Raw genomic sequence first — 22,594 nt, forward strand, 5'->3', positions numbered from 1 at the left:
GCTGAAGGCTATGCTAAACTGTCGTCTCTGCAAATGAGAGCGTATTTTGTCAGTGAACCATCGCTAGCAAAGTCGGCTGTACAACTGGGGCGAGTGCTAGGGAGTCTCTCTAGACTAGACCTGCCGTGTGGCGGCGCTCGGACTGCAAACACTGATAGCGGGTCCGACGTATACTAACGGACCGCGGCCGATTTAAAGGCTACCACCTAGCAAGTGTGGTGTCTGGCGGTGACACCACAGGTACACACCCATTTTTGTTCATTTTGAGATACAGAGTCCTAAAGATAAATGAGCGCTGAAAAATGAGCGCTGGATGAGGGATCAGGAGAACACTCCCAACACCCTTTCTATCGATGTAGTGCAGGATAGCAGGCGCCTTGCCACGGTTCGTGCGGCTCTCCTGTTGGAGGTTCGAGTCCTCCCTCAGGCATGGGAGTGTGCGTGTGCGTGTGTTGTCGATTAAGTATTGTGTAAGCCCAGGGACCCCAGCAGTTTGATCCCGTTGAACTTACCGCTACCACCTACTGTCGTAATTAATAGCTATAAAAATCAGCGGTAATAGCGTTGAAAGGGAAGCAGTGGTTGGGAAAGGAGTGAGACAGGGTTGTAGCCTCTCCCCGATGTTATTCAATCTGTATATTGAGCAAGCAGTAAAGGAAACAAAAGAAAAATTCGGAGTAGGTATTAAAATTCATGGAGAAGAAGTAAAAACTTTGAGGTTCGCCGATGACATTGTAATTCTGTCAGAGACAGCAAAGGACTTGGAAGAGCAGTTGAACGGAATGGACAGTGTCTTGAAAGGATGATATAAGATGAACATCAACAAAAGCAAAACGAGGATAATGGAATGTAGTGCAATTAAATCGGGTGATGCTGAGGGGATTAGATTAGGAAATGAGACACTTAAAGTAGTAAAGGAGTTTTGCTATTTAGGGAGTAAAATAACTGATGATGGTCGAAGTAGAGAGGATATAAAATGTAGACTGGCAATGGCAAGGAAAGCGTTTCTGAAGAAGAGAAATTTGTTAACATCGAGTATAGATTTAAGTGTCAGGAAGTCGTTTCTGAAAGTATTTCTATGGAGTGTAGCCATGTATGGAAGTGAAACATGGACGATAACCGGTTTGGACAAGAAGAGAATAGAAGCTTTCGAAATGTGGTGCTACAGAAGAATGCTGAAGATTAGGTGGGTCGATCACGTAACTAATGAGGAGGTAGTGAATAGGATTGGGGAGAAGAGAAGTTTGTGGCACAACTTGACTAGAAGAAGGGATCGGTTGGTAGGACATGTTTTGAGGCATCAAGGGATCACAAATTTAGCATTGGAGGGCAGCGTGGAGGGTAAAAATCGTAGAGGGAGACCAAGAGATCAATACACTAAGCAGATTCAGAAGGATGTAGGTTGCAGTAGGTACTGGGAGATGAAGAAGCTTGCACAGGATAGAGTAGCATTGAGAGCTGCATCAAACCAGTCTCAGGACTGAAGACCACAACAACAGCAACAGTGTTGTCTTCCCAGTGGCACCCAGTAACCTTATGTTAGGTCCTGGGCACATACGACGAAGACTAATGGAATCTCCTCGAGACCTCACTCACCTATGCGTCCGTCATGATGCTGTATTCAGGCTGGAACTCACCTGAATGACGATTAGGCGTCACTCGTATGTCCAATTTTGCCGCTCCGAACACCACTGTCGGCGCACCTCTTTATGCTGACACGCCAAGAGAAGCAGACTGTGCGTTGTGCTACAGATGTAGACGAACTGCCCGTGTGTAGGGCTGCTAGGTGTCCTGATTTTTACAGCCGTGTCCGACCAAATACGTCCAACCTGTCTGGCTTTTGGTAGGCTTTTTTAGCTATGAAGCAGTGAACGCATAACTATGGCCCCATTACAAGCTAATTACGTAAGTGCAATGAGTAATTATAAAGAGGTATAAGAAGATATACCATAACGACATAAAGGTATGCTAACAAGTGATATTGTAGAAAAACCTAAAGTTGAATGTCGGTAAATTCATTGATCAGCGCCAAAATTTCGCAAAAATAAAATACAACTCTGCCTTAGAATGCTTTGGCTATTACAATGTTGTCAACTTATTTCATATCACATCGCTATGAAGAATTTTATTCGGAACTATCGAAACTGTAGTTCCAGGCCATAAGGCCAGCATCGAAATGTTCTCCTTCATAAGCGCCAAGGTGAGAAAGGAACGCAATAAATTGCAAAGCGACACACTCAAAACAAGCTGTAGTTGTTGCGTAATTTAAAAATTATCGTCTCAAGAATTCGACGAAATAATGTCCAACACAGATAACGTTCTCGATAACATGGCCTCAAATGAGACATATTAATATGTAACTACGGATTATTGTTACTTCTTTATAAATCTGTAATTTTTATAAAGGCCTTCTTTTATTTTATTTATATACAAGATTATATTAGGAAAAACTAGTATCATAACTCCCAAATTATAAGGTTGTTTACTGTTTTTTAAAGATATTGCAGGTTGATCTCGGAAGCAACTGATTGTTAATAAACGATTGAAAATTCCCAACTGACTCTTTTTAAAATAGGCAGTCCGGTTTTTAGGGAAAAATGTAGGGCTAAATATAAAGCCCAGTTCGTCTTTTCTATCTGGGAACCATATCCATGGGATATTAGTACCACTATAGGTGTATGTCGTGGTTATCCGATCCTGCACAGTTGATGAACGATAAGCCTGTTCTCTCGGGCGCTAATCACGTGGGATCGTTAGGATCCTGCATGACGTTGAGTTTGGCTCACTTGAACTCATAGATTACATATTCGCATGACAGTTGTGGGATCCTAACCAACCTGAGCAGCAATATCGATGATAACACTATGTACTGTAAAAAAAAAAAAAAAATCAAAAACCGAACACTCTTTCACAGTCAGAGGACGCTTGAATGTCAGAGAAGTGGAAATTGATAAACTGATGGTAGATTCACGTGAGGGGAGACAAGCGAATGCTGGAAGTGTAATGTTCATGACGTTCGAAAAACTGGACGGAGTGCAAAATTTTGTCGGAGCGAAAATGCTGTATGTGTTGATGTAGGAAATGATAGGTCGGATCATGGCTGTGTAGGTGATCAGGATAACGGAGAGTTGAAATCTCGACATTCAGCGAGTTAATGGTTTTAGACTATTTTACGGTTTCTGTTGCACCATTAGCAGGTGGAGTTTCTACATTTGCGATCGAAAATTGAAATACTTAAGTGTGTTAGTTTTGGACAGAATGTTTAAAGTCTTGGAGGTTGTACCTAGGGGTTCCCTAAGTTTGAATACATGTTCAGGTAACACGAGAATACAGCCACGTGACCTGTCTGCTTTTCCGTAAGTTATTTGAACGTCTGTATGTTGTTTATCCAACTGCTTGGCTACTGGAAGGGCTTATCTCAAAGAGCCAGTGGTTATTCCACGAGATGAACGGACTGAAATGGAGTAGAAGAATCGATAGTTACCGAAGGTCGCTTAATAGGGCCGGTGACATCGGCATTTTGGAGTGGTCTAGACCAGGGGTCCCAAACGTTTCCTCTAGCGGACACTTTGAGAAGCCTGGTACTGTGATGGAACACCTTCCTTATTTCTAAGGTCAATAAATTAAAAAAAAAACGAGGTGAACTTGTTTTATTCAACAATTACTTCAGTTTTAAATCACAACTAATGATACGGAAATCATAATTGGTTCAAATGGCTCTGAGCGCTATGGGACTTAACTACTGAGGTCATCAGTCCCCTAGAACTTAGAACTACTTAAACCTAACTAACCTAAGGACATCACACACATCCATGCCCGAGGCAGGATTCGAACCTGCGACCGTAGCGGTCATGCGGTTCCAAACTGACGTGCTTAGAACCGCACGGCCACACGGCCGGCGAAATCATAATTAAAATTAAAAAGTTGTTGAGGTCAAGATGACCAAAAAAAGAACCCACGTTATTAATAGTTTTTCGCGGAGCGCTTATTCACTTGCGACAGAATATCACAGTTCCGCGAAACACAGTTTGGGAACAATTGAAAGAAAATCAGCCCTCGGTCACTATTTTTAACAAATTAACCTGGTTTCGACACTGCTAGGTGTGTCTTCCTCACAATTTAAAACAAAGAATGGTCTATATTCTATAACATGGTGACAGAATTATGACTAAAAATGTATGACAGAGTATAAGTATGGAATCGTCGTGAAAAACTGACTGTACTTATATGTCATTTATAAATAATAAATATGCCAATAGGTCATTAGTCACAAAGATATTTAAGATGAAGAAAAATGTGATCACGAGCCACTAATGGCTGCTCGATACTTGCGTGGTGTAGGTTGCAAACGGACTGGGGTGCCCGCGTTGACAAATGCGGCCAGGTGAACATGGCACTGCAACAAGCGCGCCATCTAGTAGCCGTAGATACAATTAGGCTACTTCACATTGAAATATAGCAGAAATGATTATAAATAAACAGAATTTGGTACATAATGGAGAGCAATGTTAAAAATAGTGACCGAGGGCTGATTTACTTTCAATTGTAACTATTCACGGTCTCTGAACATGCAGCCATGTACAAGATTTTGACAGTTTGGGAAATTCTGGTCTTTGCACATCTATAGTTTAGAGGACATGCGAGAATGGAGAGAGAACAGAGCCTTGGCGCATGCTTGTAGTGGGAAGAAATATGGACTCCACAATGAAACCTTTATCTATGTATGAATGTGAGAGTGCAGGGCGTTTGGTTGGTACGAGGTGGAGGATAGACCAGAACCGTGACAGACGCCACTGCACGAGACGGAGCGAAGAGCAGACTCCGAGTGCAGACTGAAGTGGAACTGCAAATACTTTAGGCGACAGAGCGCGTTTGATGTACGCCGTACGGTATATCTACCCGCGTCAGCCTGCCGGGGAACACTGAGTCGCATCTCGGCAGTTGTCAGCCACGATGCAGCAGGCGGCGCGCTGACGGAGCGAGGGTCATAATAATTCACGGGACGGTCGCCGTCTGCAAATTAGGCTGCATTATAGATAGCATAATACATCAGAGCCCATCTGGCTGGCAGCGGGCGAGCGCGCAGTTATGCGCGAAATGTCGGCGGACACTTTAGTGGCACTCAGTGCCAGTCAAAGTACTTCCCGCGTCGAAGAGGGAAGCGCCGCTGCACGGAGGAATGAGCTGCAGTTAGAGCAGCGGGCGAGGCGCTGTGGTTCTATGACCTGCATAACGGAGGCAGCACAGCGTCCACAACCTGAGGGTGAAATTGCACACTCGTCCATCTCTTCCATTTTCCTTCTGTCTGCCATTTTCTCTTTGCCTCTTTGCTTTTCTTTTCTTTGCCATATCCAATCTTTCTTTTATTTTCTGTTCTTTACTTCCGAATTAAATTTCTTTTAGTTTCTGGTCTAATGTTCTCTCTGCCATTTTCCTTTAGCATTTTTCTCTTTGCATTTCTCTTTCTTTTTATTTCTTTTACCATTTTCCTTTTTTTATTTTCTTTTCAATTTTTCTTCTTTCTTTTATTTGCTTCTTTCTTCCATTTTCGCTTTTTACTTCTCCATTTTCCTCTACTCTTTCCCCTCCTCCTGTTTGCTTGCTTTCTCTATTCTTTTCTGTTTTATTTTCTTCTGTTTTTTTTGTGTTTTCTTTTTCTTCCCATATTTCTAGTTTATTTTCTTATCCATTGTCCTACTTTCTATTGTTTTTCTATTTCCTTCTTTCTCTCCTTTATCACTTCCCTTTTTATGCTGTTTTTCTCTCACTGCCATTCTCTTCTTCTGATTCTTTATTTTTCTCTATCATTTTGCTTTCTTTTTTTCTGTTTTCCACGTTTCCTTTCCTTGATTATTTTTTTTTTCAATATCTAGCACACATTTAACGTTTGAAAATGGATAAATTTATATTGCCTGGAATGAAACAGTATGTTTCACGTGATTTACAACCATATATCTTCAGTCCACACAAGAAAAATTATACACGTTCGCAAATGTGGGAGACCGATAAGACCAAATCATTCGTTGCGTTTCCCTGTCAGTAGTCCTCAAAGGTGACGAACAAAATGGAACAGTGTGAGATTACCATTGGATCTAGGATCGCTTCATTGTGTGGTGGCCACTTTTTTTCTGTGATGTTAACTTTGGTGACCGTAAGCGGACGTTTGAATTGCAGCAGATGGAAACGACCGTATTCTTTATGATCATCGTCGGAAGGTACTGGCAGACTGCAGATCAGCGGGATACAGGCAGAGTGTTGTCTGAAACACAGTCTAGACTAATATTTAAATGTAGATTTATTTACTACATTTGGGTAACATCAAAAAATGGTTCAAATGGCTCTGAGCACTATGGGACTTAACATCTATGGTCATCAGTCCCCTAGAACTTAGAACTACTTAAACCTAACTAACCTAAGGACAGCACACAACACCCAGCCATCACGAGGCAGAGAAAATCCCTAACCCCGCCGGGAATCGAACCCGGGAACCCGGGCGTGGGAAGCGAGAACGCTACCGCACGACCACGAGATGCGTGCAGTTTACATCAAATTAGGGTCTTCTGGTTCTCGCTTGTCTTGGGGCAGGATTTTAATAAGTTCAAAGGTTAGTTTAATTGACGCTCGTGACCCGGGCCACCCTCTGTTTCGACTCAAAATAAAAAAGAAAAGTGTTGCATTTAGTTATTATCAGCTACAGTCTCACTGGTACTCAGTACTCGAGCCGCAGTATTTCACTCTAAACAGAAAATTATTTTCCCCGCTGCAGTCAACACATTGTTCCTTATAATACGTTAAATTTTGTGTACTACCCATCGTAAGGCAGCGAATCCGGTAACCAAGTTACGTCGACATAGTAAACGAGAATAATGTTGATTCCACCTTAGAAAATTATTCGCCCTCTTTTATTGAAGGTGTTGAATATGTAAGTAATGACCATCACCTGTATCTTCAAAACTTCAAAATATGAGAGAACAAAGTTTTCGGCTAGTAATGGTATGTAAAACGCAAAATAATTTGCTATATTACTAATATTCGTAATATTTTTCACCCAAAGAGACAGTGTAGTAAGTGCAGGCAATTATTTAACTTCAGTTTATCAACATTATAATGCGATTAGTTGGGGTACACAAGTGTCTTAAGAAAATAACAAACGTTTTAGGCGTCAATTACTTTCTTCTGTCCAGTAACTGTATGGCACGACGCATTTTGGCAGCACGCTCCTGCTTTCACATCCTCATGTGTTATTCCACAGCATTTTTTGTAATACAGGTACTTACCAATGGAAATACCTTTTGGATTTGTTGTTTTGGGCAGATTGCGAAATTCTGCCTCTGATCAAAAGAAAATGTCAGCGAATGTATGTCATGCTGTGATTTGTGTACTATGAGGAAATCTGTAATTTAGAAAAAGAGAGTATGTAGCTCTCAGTTTGCAAAAACTGTTGTATTGACTAATTTGTAATACACAGACACAGTGCTAGCCATTAAACATTCTTTATTTGATGAAACAAATTTTCGAATAAATTTGCAGTGTTGTTTTCTGCTCCGTCATTTAGCAAACTGCATCCATATACTGTACCCTCGTTGAATGTTTATAACTTTTCTTACAAACCTGATGTCCACTGTTTACTTTGTGTGCTGGCCGGAGTGGCCGAGCGGTTCTAGTCGCTGCAGTCTGGAACCGCGCGACCGCTGCGGTCGCAGGCTCGAGTCCTGCCTCGGACATGGATGTGTGTGATGTCCTTAGGTTAGTTAGGTTTAACTAGTTCTAAGTTCTAGGGGACTAATGACCTCAGCAGTTGAGTCCCATAGTGCTCAGACCCATTTGAACCTGAGCAGTTAAGTCCCATAGTGCTCAGAGCCATTTGTACCATTTTGTTTACTTTGTGTAATATTCGAGAAACATGTGTCTTGTCATGGAATCCCGTTCATTTTTTAACAGTATTCATTGCTTTGATAGATGAGGTCTGCATTATTTTACATTATATTTTGTCAAGGTTCACTGTGAGACGTCCCGCAGAATTAGCCGAGAAATACGAGGGTAGTTCGGATAGCAAGTTCCGTTTAGTAATAAAAAAGGAATCGAATACAGAGACAGAAAGCAATTCATTTCACAAAAATCTATAACACTTACACTTCTTTTCAACATAGCCCTCGTAATTGTCCAGGCATTTCTCACATCGTGGTATAAGTTTATGTATTCCTTCGTCATAGAATACTGCTGCCTGTGTTGTCAACCATATGGTAACAAGTTCTTTTACCTCTTCAGTGTTGTTGAATTGCTTACCACCAAGGAACGACTTCACAACCGAAAGAGATGAAAATCGTTAGGAGTGAGATCGGGACTGAAAACGGAGGATGGCCAAAAATGTCCCAGCCAAAGCTCCGAAGTTGTTGTTTTGTCTCTTCCGCAGTGTGTGGACGGGCGTTGTCGTGAATGAAAACAAAACCACACCTCTTGAGAACATTCCTCTGCGCTTGGTCTGCATTGCACGGTGCAATTTCCTAAGCGTCTCGCAATAAACATCCTTATTGATTGCCGCGCGGGATTAGGCGAGCGGTCTAACGCGCTGCAGTCATGGACTGTGCGGCTGGTCCCGGCGGAGGTTCGAGACCTCCCTAGGGTACGGGTGTGTGTGTTTGTCCTTAGGATAATTTAGGTCATGTAGTGTGTAAGTTTAGGGGCTGATGACCTTAACAGTTAAGTCCCATAAGATTTCACACACATTTGAACAAAACATTTTTTGATTGTTTCATCTAGTGGAAAGAAATTAGTCAGTAAAATGCCCCGTCTGTCCCGAAACACTGTGTACATGACGTTTCGGGGTGTCAAGAGTTGCTTGGGTCTAACCTTTCATTGGGACAAAGCGTTCCCCTGTTCAATCGATTGCAGTTTCTTATCAGTAGTGTCATAAGCAACCCAAGTTTCATCTCCCGTGATTATCATTCCATCAGAAACCACAGATGGACTTCGCTTCGTTCTCCATCATGCACTTGCTCACGCCCTTCTTAACATTGTCGGACTGATTGCATTTTGTCCGTAAACCTCACAGATTTGTCGACGAATGTCACTTGGCTTAGCGTTCTTAGCATTCAGAAAATGAGTCACAGATTTCAATTTACACGCGACAGGAGTTTCGATCAACGTTGCTATTGTCGTGGAGAAAAATCAAAACGGAACTCTCTTTCCGAACTACCCTCGTATACTAAATGTGATGTAATTCTATAAAAAAATTCAAGATAATTTCTGCAAAGGTTGTAGTACATTGAAATGTTTTATGAAAAACTAAACTTTCCTTTCTCGTGAATGGTATTCGGAGCAGGATAACTGTGGAGCATCTGAAGTAGTTCTACGTTTATATTGTACTTCATTCGTGGTGATTCTCTGCTAGGATCAGCAGACATTAACTAGTGACAATGTTACCTTCTCCAACCTGTATAAGTTTTTAAAAACGGCTTTTTACACGTCAGATTTCCATAGAGACGCCTCCAGAAACTGGCCAACCCGCGGAACATAGTGAAATGTAAATTACGTCGGAGCTAAACCCTGCACTCTGTTTCAGCGTAAGATTTAGAGAAAGTGGAATAATGTACACTAATGCCGGCTGTAACAGAATTACTTCTTCTCTCCACTGAAACGTGAAATATGCTGATTCTATCTCACTTAAAAATCAAATATCCTTTCCTTTTAATTCCAACTGAAACACGACGGATTAAAGAAAGGATTTTCTTTCTCCGAAAGTCAAGTGAATTAGTTCCTCTGCATATATTTGTTCTCGATTACCGGCTTGCCCGAGTCAAACAAGCTATTGTTTCTTTTGTTTCCTTTGAACAGATATTTGCATTCTGTTTTCTGCCAATAAAATCCACTCAACGTTTGCGGCGCTGTAGTGAATCTGCTACGTATTACGTTATTGTCCATTAAGTTTTATCCGGCTACCGTATTAAATACAGACTGCAGAACTGGCGTAATGCTCTGCATTTGCACGAGATTTATTACTCTCTTTGCAAACAGTTTATTACTCCCTATTTAGAGTAGTCAGAATAAAACCCATTTACATGTTATTCACCTATTCCTTTTACTATTTTTTCTTTATCATTGTCAATACGTGGTTTTACTGAGCCGATAAACTCTTTATGTGTCATGAATGACTAGTTGAAACAATTACAAGTATCAAATGTTTGGCTTTCCTAATTCTGTATAATGCCTTGATTTGACGTTGGAAACTATCCACTATCAATAATTGCTTATGAGTAATTACCCTGTGAAGGGAACAGTACTGACTAAAAGTTTCATTTGTGTTGTGTGAGTCAGAATATGCAGTTTTCATGTATTAAATTAGGGTTTCATATTTGAAAGTATAACTTCATCATTGCTGACATTATTCATATGATGCTGTAAGAAAACTGAATAAATGCAACTACTTTAGTATAATTTCTAATTCTTGTTGCATACATTCAATAAGAGGTTCTGAATAGCTGGTCAGTGCAAGTGTGGACAGAAAGGTACCTTTCTTCTGCTGTTTCGTTTTCCTCGTCCTTTTCCTTCTTCGTTTTCTTCATCTTTTTAATGCGTCGTTTTCTTCTACTGCTTCATCTTGTAACCCTTCACTTCTCGTACGTGGTTACTTACCGTCCACTATAGTGCCCGTCTTTTCCTTTTTTGCCAAAACCGCTTTTCACATTTGGCTCGAAATTCTTTAGTGGCTCTCTTTCTCAATCCATTCTCTGCTGTTATGAATTCATTTTCTTATATCTTCATTTTTTTCATTTACATTACTGGTGTAAATAAAGCTCTGATGGCAATTCGTAAGGTGTGCTTGGGTACCGTAGTGGGTAGAATACTTGCCCGTGATACTCAATGGTCCCAGGTTCTTGACCCGGTCCAGCATAGGTTTTACTTTGACAGCAAGTTTTTGTTTGTGTTTTAGTTTTGGAATTGATTCTTCCATATGTCATGGTAGATTTCTTTCGCCTTATTTTTATCAACATGTCAATTCCAACGTAATTAGAATTATTAACCAATATTTTATTTCGAATACGATTTTTATCGACAAAAGGCATACTCATTTCCTAATTAGGTTCATGTTCCCTTTCCAATTTGTATCCTACTTTTGCTGTTTATTTCGCCTCTCATTCCTGTTGCTGTCCCAAGAAGATAGTCGTACATAGAGATTACATTCCACTCAGCACGACATGAGGACGTGCTTAACTTCTAGTTTCCAGATATTTCAGGCAAACCTTTAGAATTTCAGGTTATGTTATCACAAGTGGTGAGCATCTCCCATTTTCCAAGAATCCGTTTTCTTTAGATTGTAGCCTATTCGCTCTCCAGTAGATTCAGAATCTGCTGTGGAGGACATATTTTCATTTCGCAGCTTGCTGCCAAGTCCCTAACGTCCAGCCTTTATTTTCTTCGTAATTTCCCATCGTTCAGTGTCGCTACGCTGAAAGTATGTTGGGACATATCTTTTTTCTCTTCATTATTCTGCTATTGGCTCTGAGCACTATGGGACTTAACATCTGAGGTCATCAGTCCCCTAGAACTTAGAACTACTTAAACCTAACTAACCTAAGGACATCACACACACCCATGCCCGAGGCAGGATTCTAACCTGCGACCGTAGCGGTCGCGCGGTTCCCGACTGAAGCGCCTAGAACCGCTCGGCCTATTCTGCTATTGACGCAACTCATAGCTCTCTAAATTAACCATCGACGGTGGTAACTGAGGAAACAAGAAAGACAGATGAGGATTGCATGTCAATATCGAATATAAGATTTCTGGTTTCACCAAAAACGAAGAGGCGAAAGACATAATAGATATGCAGACAGCATTAGTAAATGTAGTACGTGATTCAGCTTATCATACACTTACCACAATTACTTTTGTCCACAGGTGAGTGCCGATGTGTGGAGTCAAATCTGAAGTGTTCACGGGTCAGGTAAGTGGGCTGCTATCCTTATGCGTCATTCGTTCCGTCTGGTCGGCACAGCGACTTTTGTCTTACTCTGCTTAAGGTCTACGGCACTGGGCCGAGGCAGACTTTCAAATCCGCGGTCATTCGCCTACAGTTTGCTTTAATTAATGCTCCAATGCTTACGTCATGGACACTAAACTACAAAATTACGTTGTTTACCAGAACAGTATAGATTTAAATGGAATAATTGCGACTTTTCTGTAAACCGTTCTTCTGTATTATAGGCACGCAGCATTGTACTAGATCGATCGAGGTGGCGCAGTGATGAGCACAATGGACTCGCATTCTGGAAGACGATGGTTCAAACCCCGCGTCCGACCATCCTGATTTAGGCTTTTTCCGTGATTTCCCTAAGTTGCTTCAGGCAAATGCCAGGATGGTTCCTTTGAAAGGGCATGGCCGACTGCCTTCCCGTCTTTCCCTAATCTGATGGGACCGTTGATCTCGCTGATTAGTCCCTTCACCTAAATCAATCAATCAACCAACATAGAACTAGACGCGCTAGAATTAATGACAAGAATAGATACCATAATCACTGCGTGAAAAAGACATAGAAACTGGTGAAGTAATGAAACTGTATGTATGTTAGTACCTTGACGTCAAGGTTGTCCAACATGGTGAGAGGATGAGCCGAGGGGGGGGGGGAGGGGGGGGGGGGAGAGGCAGCGGATGTAGGAGAACACGTAAGATGTAGAGAGGAACATGTCGTTAGAAAATAACGTAATGCAACATGACGCCGACAAATATTGATCTAGAGTTTCTAAAGTTTCTAAATATGTACCTTTTGGTAATTTACAATGAATCGATTATAAAAACAGACCGCAGTATTTGAACTACAAGCAATGGAAACCTGTTACTCTCTCCACAAGGACCAAGTGGTCATGTTACGTGGCCAAAAAGTGTGGCGTTAACAATGAGAGGACGCCATTTATTGCTGAAGCGTCGACACATAACAGTGCATGCCGCCTTAGATTTGGCATTAAGACAAATAATTTCCACTGTTAATCTTTAATTGACTAAGTAACCATTCCAACAATACTAAAGTCCTTATCCACACTAATATATATCTAAATATAATTTCATTCACTCAAAATTGATCTGAAAACATTAGTTTAAAAATGTATTCAATTAAAATTAGTAAAACAATCTTGACTGTACGGTCATTTATTAAAGGTGCGACCGGTTTCTGGCTCTAGCAGTAGGCCATCTTCAGATAATGCATTGTACAGATAATAATTAAAAGTATTGATTTACATAGGGAAATAAAAAACATTAAAAAGAATGCACACTGATCAGACAGATCATTATGACCAGCTACCTTCTACTAGTATAAACCCGTCCAGGAGATAGCAGCGTCACCTAGAGAGGAACGACTGTTAGTCAGACACACGCACGGGTGTATCAGTGCGCCGGCCGCGGTGGTCTAGCGGTTAAGGCGCTCAGTCCGGAACCGCGCGACTGCTACGGTCGCAGGTTCGAATCCTGCCTCGGGCATGGATGTGTGTGATGTCCTTAGGTTAGTTAGGTTTAAGTAGTTCTAAGTTCTAGGGGACTGATGACCACAGATGTTAAGTCCCATAGTGCTCAGAGCCATTTGAACCATTTTTGGGTGTATCAGTGAGCGCTGTCTGTGTGTAGAATGGGGAAGGCGTGATCTATCTGAGATTGATCGAGGGCAGAGCATTTCGGAAACTGCGCGACTTGTCTGGTGTTCGAGAAGTGCTGTGGTTAGTGTCTTGAACACGTTCCGAAACCAAGATGGAACCACGTCCAGATGTTGTGGGATTGGGCGCCCATTGGACATTAGAGATGTCGGACGTCGTAGGTTGGGCAGACTGGTAAAACAGGACAGGCTGCAAATCGTGCGGAACTAACGTCAAACTTTATTGCTAGGCAGATTACATGTGTGTGTCTGACCATGAAATGCACCGAACACTCGTAACGATGGGTCTCCGCAGACGACGACCCTTGCACGTGCCAATGTTCACACCACCGACTGAAATCAGGACGCCGGCGAGGTGGCAGAGTGTTGCACGGTCTGATGAAATGCGATACCTTCTACAGGGCTATTACAAATGACTGAAGCGATTTCATAAATTCACTGTAGCTCCATTCATTGACATATGGTCACGACACACTACACATACGTAGAAAAACTCATAAAGTTTTGTTCGGCTGAAGCCGCACTTCAGATTTCTGCCGCCAGAGCGCTCGAGAGCGCAGTGAGACAAAATGGCGACAGGAGCCGAGAAAGCGTATGTCGTGCTTGAAATGCACTCACATCAGTCAGTCATAACAGTGCAACGACACTTCAGGACGAAGTTCAACAAAGATCCACCAACTGCTAACTCCATTCGGCGATGGTATGCGCAGTTTAAAGGTTCTGGATGCCTCTGCAAGGGGAAATCAACGGGTCGGCCTGCAGTGAGCGAAGAAACGGTTGAACGCGTGCGGGCAAGTTTCACGCGTAGCCCGCGGAAGTCGACGAATAAAGCAAGCAGGGAGCTAAACGTCCAACAGCCGACGATTTGGAAAATCTTACGGAAAAGGCTAAAGCAGAAGCCTTACCGTTTACAATTGCTACAAGCCCTGACACCCGATGACAAAGTCAAACGCTTTGAATTTTCGGCGCGGTTGCAACAGCTCATGGAAGAGGATGCGTTCAGTGCGATACTTGTTTTCGGTGATGAAGCAACACTTTTTCTTAATGGTGAAGTGAACAGACACAATGTGCGAATCTGGGCGGTAGATAATCCTCACGCATTCGTGCAGCAAATTCGCAATTCACCAAAAGTTAACGTGTTTTGTGCAATCTCAAGGTTTAAAGTTTACGGCCCCTTTTTCTTTTGCGAAAAAAAACCTTACACGACACGTGTATCTGGACATGCTGGAAAACTGGCTCATGCCACAACTGGAGACCGACAGCGCCGACTTCATCCTTCAACAGGATGGTGCTCCACCGCACTTCCATCATGATGTTCGGCATTTCTTAAACAGGAGATTGGAAAACCGATGGATCGGTCGTGGTGGAGATCATGATCAGCAATTCATGTCATGGCCTCCACGCTCTCCCGACTTAACCCCATGCGATTTTTTTCTGTGGGGTTATGTGAAAGATTCAGTGTGTAAACCTCCTCTAACAAGAAACGTGCCAGAACTGCGAGCTCGCATCAACGATGCTTTCGAACTCATTGATAGGGACATGCTGCGCCGAGTGTGGCAGGAACTTGATTATCGGCTTGATGTCTGCCGAATCACTAAAGGGGCACATATCGAACATTTGTGAATGCCTAAAAAAACTTTTTGAGTTTTTGTATGTGTGTGCAAAGCATTGTGAAAATATCTCAAATAATAAAGTTATTGTAGAGCTGTGAAATCGCTTCAATCATTTGTAATAACCCTGTACATCACGCCGATGGGAGGACGCGAACGCGTCGCCTTCCAGGGGAACAGCTCCCTGGCACCTATACTGCGGGACGGAATCAAGCTGGTGGCAGCTTCATTGTGCTGTGGGTAACATTCACGTGAGCGTCCATGGAAAGTCGTGCAAGGCACCATGACAGCCAAGCAGTATCCTACAATGGTTACAGACCACGTGTACCCCCACATGAAGATCATGTTTCCCGACAGCAATGGTATTTTTCAGCATAATAACGCACCATGTCACAAATCCATGACTGTGATGGGGTGATTCGAGGAAGACAGTGACGAGTTCCATTTGATGCACTGGCCCCCAAACTCGCTAGATCTGATCCCGATGGAACACATCTGGGACGTGATTGTACGCGTCAGAGCTCATCGCCCCCGCAAATGTGGTGTAAACTCCTTCCAACAACCTACCCCTGCTTCCATGCCACGACGCGTCGCCGCTGTTATCCGTGCGAAAGGTGGACATAGCGGCTATTAGGTAGGCGGTCATAATGATCTGGCTCACCAGTGTACGTAAAATCGAGGTACCGTTACCCATCCGGCTAACAATGATGACGCTAGCTGACATGGGTTAAATAGAGAGAAAGAGGGTGCGCAAGAGCCGCATGACCTCAGACTCAGCTGTTTTTTGTTTTTTTTTTTTTTTTTTTTTTTACTTAATTGATAGATCGCTGTTTCCTGATAATGTTGTCTATAACTAATTTAATGTTGAAAGCGATCGATTGGCGGATTTGACCGACCAGTTACGAAATTGTCCTGATTAGGCAGGTGGGAAAGGGTAAGGATAGCCCAGTAGGAGCCGATGACTCATATTCAGACAGCCATCACGAGTGCATTTCGTGTGGCCATCTCGTTAAATTAAAAGTGCGTTAATATTTAAGTTTGCCCATAATAAATGTTTATACGCAGTCTTATGTTGTCAGTCAGACTGTGAACATATGAGAATCATGAGTGCTAATTCTCACTTAAGAAAGAAATTTGAATTTTGTGCTGAGTTGTGCAACGATTGGAACTGAAGAAACATGGACCACATATCGCGTATTGTTTTGTGAATGTCTTCGTGTTCTAAAGGTAGTAATCAGATTCCGCTACTGTTACCACAATTAATGCTTTCAGACTGGCTCGCAGATAGGATTGATTGTGAAAATTCATTTTCCTCAGTTTGGTTTAAATTAATAAGTGAGGTGATATCCCATATTTTCATACTTTATTGTAGCATCGTAGGATTATACTCACGCGTCACTCCAAAATTCATTGTCTGTTGGTTGCATGTTAGGAATCACGCCCGACGGAGAGGGAATCCAACGAAGAGATCAAGGCAACCTTAGAAGAGACGAGGTAAGCGATACTCCTTCACGTGATCTAGATAAGAATCAGGCGAAAACTGCTACAACTCTCCCTCGCGCTTAGTTCAACGTAGCCCTCCACATGCAGCCTTTCGCAATCAGCAGTTTTCATGGTTACAGCTTCCAACGCAGTAATGCACCAAAGCAATTAAAAGTATACTCCCGCAATATCTATTTATAAAAAAATATCAGTGCAAGATTGAAAGAGATGGAAGACCGACTTAAATTACTGAATAAAATCCACAGAATTTTTAGTCTTACAAGGACTGTCATCACATTTTCCTAGTATCTGTGAATTCGTAATGTCTCTTGCATGCCATGAAGTCTTTTATAACTGAAGTATTATTGTTATAGCACTCTTTGAGACTAGACTTTATATCCACGTCGATTGGTGTGATGTGCTCTTTACTTCTGTTAAGCTACGTCACTATTAACGAATACGCCATTGTAGCGTTCAGATAACACTACGCAAAATGACGTGACATGAACTCCGGTGTGCGAATATTCCATGCAAAAAAAAAAAAAAAAAAAAAAAAAAAAAAATTGTCCATCATAAGTTATTACCAGAAGAAATATCCTGCAGTGCATCACTAGGGCTGTGGTATTTCCAAATACAAGTCTGTTGACTAAGATGGCGTATTCTAATGTGGTATCTCTCAATAGTCCACTGCACTTGCAGGTAACTTCATACATGCGACTGTGAATTGTAGAACACAACTGTTGACTGTAAACTGTGACTCTACAACGTGACTGGGACTGCACCTGTAACTGCAGCGCGGAGCCGCAGGTTGTAACACAGTATGGATGACTGCATTGGATGCGCGATTGGTTGTTGGTGCCGCAGACAGCGAGCTCGGCGCCTGTTGACTCATACGGCTGGATGACGTCATCGTCGTACCTGGTCTGTGTCTGCGGGCGGAGTGGTAAACAGTTCCTATGTCAAAGTACCTCTGTTGAAAAGCCACAGACACTTGCGCTGTTAAATGCCTTGCCTGTGGATTAGGCGACTTGGAACACAGAGATATCGGAAGGGATGTATCCATCAGGGTGGCGGGAGGATCCAACATCCGTATTCAGGAAACCTTGTGAAGTGCACAGTAGTGAGTACCTCCCACTGCACTGTCTATCAGGGTTATTTCCCATTCCATCTGCATATGGAGTGTGGAAAGAATGGCTACTTAAATGATACCATACATCCTGTATTTAGCCTCATCTTGCTTTCACTGATCCCACAGTAGTGATGTGTAGGCAGCTGTTGTGTAATCCTAGATTCTTCACCTCGAATTGTTTCTTACAACTTTGTAAGTAGGAATTTGTAGGATACTTGTCAATAGGATACGTGCGCCACTGCAGTCTCTTCAGCATTTCGTGAAGCTCCCCCTTGGCTAAAACAAACATGTTATCTTTCGTGCATCCCTTCTTTGTATACTTCAAAATCGCCTGTTGGTTCCATTTGACACAGGTGCCAAACACCGGAGCGGTATTGTAGCGTGTGGTACATCGGTGTTTTGTGAGAAATCTTCTTTACAGAGAGATTGAATTTTGCCAGTAGCCTATGAAGGAAACAAAATGTAACACTAGCCGTACTTGCAACTGATATACTTGATATACCACTTGTAATTGCCAAAAATTGTTTACACCCGTATTTATATGAGTTGACTGATTCCAACTGTTAATCGAGTTTTACATTTCTGAAGTACACGATTTTTTTAGCACTTTTACGTCTTAACAAATATCTGCCTAAATACCTGGGCAGAATTGTACTTAATTTTAAACAAATACATCATGTGAAAAATTTCTGACCACCGAGGATCCCAGTACACTTCTCCAAGGCACTCCTGATGCAGCTTCTACGTTTGCCGAACGCCGGTCATTCAAGATGACGTACTGCATCCAACCTGTCAAAACGTAGTTAATCGAGTTGCAAATATAGTTTGAGGCCGCATATGATCGCACTTTCTTTAATTAGTGGTTTCTCAGAATTCAGGAAATACTGTGTCCATCTGAATTGATACATAACTTTCAGGATATAATATGAGAAGAGCTTGAGGTGGCGATGTTTACAGAATTCACGCTGTTGCCATGGAGGACGTTACACTGATCGAATTACCACGTTACTTTTTGAAGCACATGTCGTTTAACCTTTAATTTAACGCGTATTTGTGAGGGTACCGAAAGTGAAGCCCCAGCAATTTTAACTCTCGCGTCTGTTCCAGCCACGAGTCCAGAGGTTCGTAGAATTAAGGAACGGCTGTGCCCGTCAGTCTCTGAGCCGACCGACCGTTGTGTGTGCAGAAAGTTTTTACGACCCTGCCCTCTGTCGCTCCCTTATTTCCGGATAGAACGAAATGCTGGAATTTATGTGAGCGCGCATTGACATCGGCGTAAAAACATTCCGCGCTGCACGCAAAATCCTCGTTAAAGTTTCCGGCAGAATCCTTATGCGTCAGGCCGGAACGGACCGCGGAAAGATCCCCTTGGCCTTAGGGAAAACCGAGTCACGCAGGTGCGCATTTACTTAGCGAAAGACGGAACGCAGACCCGTCTCTTTAACTCTGCATAACTGCTGCAAACTAGTCACGTGAGGCCGCGTACTGCACTGAAACCTTTGTGTCTCGTTCCACAATTCCCCCCGCCCCCCTTCCAACTTCCGTACTCAAGCTAACCATTCTCCCGATTTCGATTCAGTAGCTATCCGTTAATTTATATGTCTACCCATCTAATTTGCGTTCACCTGTAGACCACAGTTCAAGAGCTTACATTCTCTCCCTGGCTACACTGCTTATCGTCTGCCCTTCACTTCTTTGGATGATTGCGCACCAAACAAATACTTTTAGAAGAGACATCAAAACATTTAAATATAAAATGCAGAATGTCAATGAAATAAAAAAAGTGTCTCTGAAAAAGAGAATTTTCTTAATTTACCTCTGTATTTGTAAGACACCTGTAAGATTGTTTGTCTGTTTGAACATGCTTCTCCAGAACTACTAAACTAATTTTCATGATTCCAGAATGAGATTTTCACTCTGCAGCGGAGTGTGCGCTGATATGAAACTTCCTGCCAGGTTAAAACTGTGTGCCGGGCCGAGACTCGAACTGGGGACCTTTGCTTTCCAAGGGCACTTGAGCACTTGCCCGCGTAAGGCAAATGTCCATAGTTCTAGTCTCGGCCCGGCACACAGTTTTAATTTTCATGATATTTTCTCAGATAAGTTGAGCACAGCTTGGAGCTACGTACAGACTTCAGTTCAAGAAAATCGGATCACGAAAAAAATTTATCTTTGTTTAAAGTTTTACGAAAACTGTCTCGTTTGTCTGTTTGTGTGAACACGCTAGTCTCCAAAACTACTAGGCGAATTTTGATGGGGTTTTTACAAGCAAGTTGAGCTTAGCTTGGGGTGCGCTGTTGGCTTAATTTCATCAAAATTGGGCCACGGCAAAACAGATATCCAACCGTACTATAAAAATGTGTGCATCTATGAACGAGTATGTTCCACACCTCCTTCGAAACCACCGGACCGATTACAACCTAACTTGGTACACGTATCACACTGCCTGCAAATAATCTCTTTGGAAGTAGGAACCACCTATCTACCAAAGAGATAAAGAGATGGGAGCGTAAAAGAAGTGTACCCAACGACTTGAGAAACGAGAATTTCTTCATAAAATATTTGGGAATCAGAGCACTTACTTGCAACAAACTTTATACATAATTTGAAACGTTTACGTATCTTTCCTTCGCTGTTGCGCCCCCCCCCCTCCCCCCCCCCCCCCCCTCGCACTTCCCACCACCACTAGTTTGACGATTCCTTAATGCCTCGGGATGTGTCCTACAAACTGATATCTTATTTTGCTCACGTGCCTGTTATCGACGTTGATACTGGCAAGATATCGGTCTCACGCATCCCAAGACTTTCGAGACTCTTTCAATTTCAGGTTTGAAGTCTGATAACAAATTGCAAAAGAGATATACTTTGTGATATAATTGCAAACTAACAGTTTTCTAATTCTCTTCTTTTACTTGCACTGTGAAACCTTTCTTCTTGCCAAATTTTATAGTTCTAGGTCAACGGGAAGTACACTACAGTTTCGATGAGTCGGTTTCTGAGTATCAAAATTTGCGACTTCATTGACTTAGAAGTTTACAGTTTTTACACTGTCAAAGCACCATATACTATACTATGTGACGTAAATTTCAACGTAATACGTTTGCTCATTCCAGAGAGAAAATGCTCTTAACAGACGGACAGACAGACAGTCAGATAAAATGACACAAAAATATATTCTTCGTGTGATATAATTATAAATTAACAATCCTTGGATTTTTTCCATTGGTTGTACTGTGAAATCTTGCTTCCTGCCAAATTTCATGGTAATATGTCAACGGGGAGTACGAGATGCGACAATAAAGTAATGAGACTGGTTTTCTTTGCAAGATGTGGCAACCCTGCAGGCTTGCGTAGGCACAATATCTTTGACCTTGGTCTATAAGCTGCTTCTACTCCAAGCAGCACATCGATGCAACTGCTCACTCGTGAGTTGTGCTGTAATAAGTTAACACGTGTTTGTGTCTCTCGTCGCGGAAATGGAACCGCATAATATTGCGCAACGGTATGCCATTTCTTCTTGCGTTAAATTGGGTGAAAACGCGACGACAACTTACGGTAAGCTTCCCAAGGCTCTTGGAGAGGAGGTTATGTCAAGAGCTCAAGTTTTTCGTTGGCATAAAATGTTTAGTGAAGGCAGAACGAATGTTGAAGATGAAGACCACAGTGGACGTGAAATGCATGCTTGTGTGCCTCTTTGATTCTAAGGGAACTGTTCATAAAGAGTGGGTACCTCCTGGACAAACAGTTAACCAATATTACGGCAAAAAAATTTTAGAAAGACTTCGGAAAAGGGTTCTTCGTGTCCGTGCCAACATTGCTGATAATTGGATTCTCCGTCACGATAATGCGCCATCCCATACTGCTCTGTCAGTACAGCAGTTTTTAACCTCAAAACAAATTTCAGTACAACCACAGCCACCTTATTCACCAGATATCGCTCCGTGCGACTTTTTTCTATTTCCAAGAGTCAAAACGGGGGTCAAGGGACACGATTTTCAAATAACACAAGATGTCCAAAAAGCTGTGATGAAGGTCTTGAAAGATATTACAGAAGATGAGTTCCAGAAATGTTACCATCAATGGCAGAAGCGCTGCAAAAAGTGTGTGCAAATAGAAGGGAACTACTTTGAAGGAGACAACACTAAACTTGACTAAAACGGCAAGCAACATTTTTTTTTTCCACATCAGTCTCATTAATTTATTGTCGCACCTCGTATCCAATAGGTTTTGATGAGTACGTTTACGGCTATCAAACTATGTGGCTTAAGTGTCTGTCTCTTTGGATTGCATTGATTCGGAAGCTTAAATTTTGTACACCGCCAAGGGATTGTAGGTATTTGTGACACAAATTTCAACTTGGTATGTCTATCTGTTCCTCAAAAAATGGGTCCTTAACAATCGAACGGACAGACAGACAGACAGAGGGACAAACGGATAACAGAGTGATCTTATACTGACGTGACAAAAGTCATGGGATGGTGATATGCACATATACAAATGGCGGTAGTATCCCGTACACAAAGCATGAAAGGGCAGTGCATTGGCAGAGCCGGCATTTGTACTCAGCTGATTCACGTGAAACGTTGCTCAACGTGATTATGGCCGCGCGACAGGAATTAACAAACTTCGAAAGCGAAATGGTAGTTGGACCTAGACGCATAGGAGAGTCCACTTCGAAAATCGTTCGGGAAGTGAATATCTGAGATACACAGTGTCAAGAGTGTGCGACGAAT

The sequence above is a fragment of the Schistocerca serialis genome, chromosome 6 (genome assembly GCF_023864345.2).
Source record: "Schistocerca serialis cubense isolate TAMUIC-IGC-003099 chromosome 6, iqSchSeri2.2, whole genome shotgun sequence".
Classification (NCBI taxonomy): domain Eukaryota; kingdom Metazoa; phylum Arthropoda; class Insecta; order Orthoptera; family Acrididae; genus Schistocerca; species Schistocerca serialis.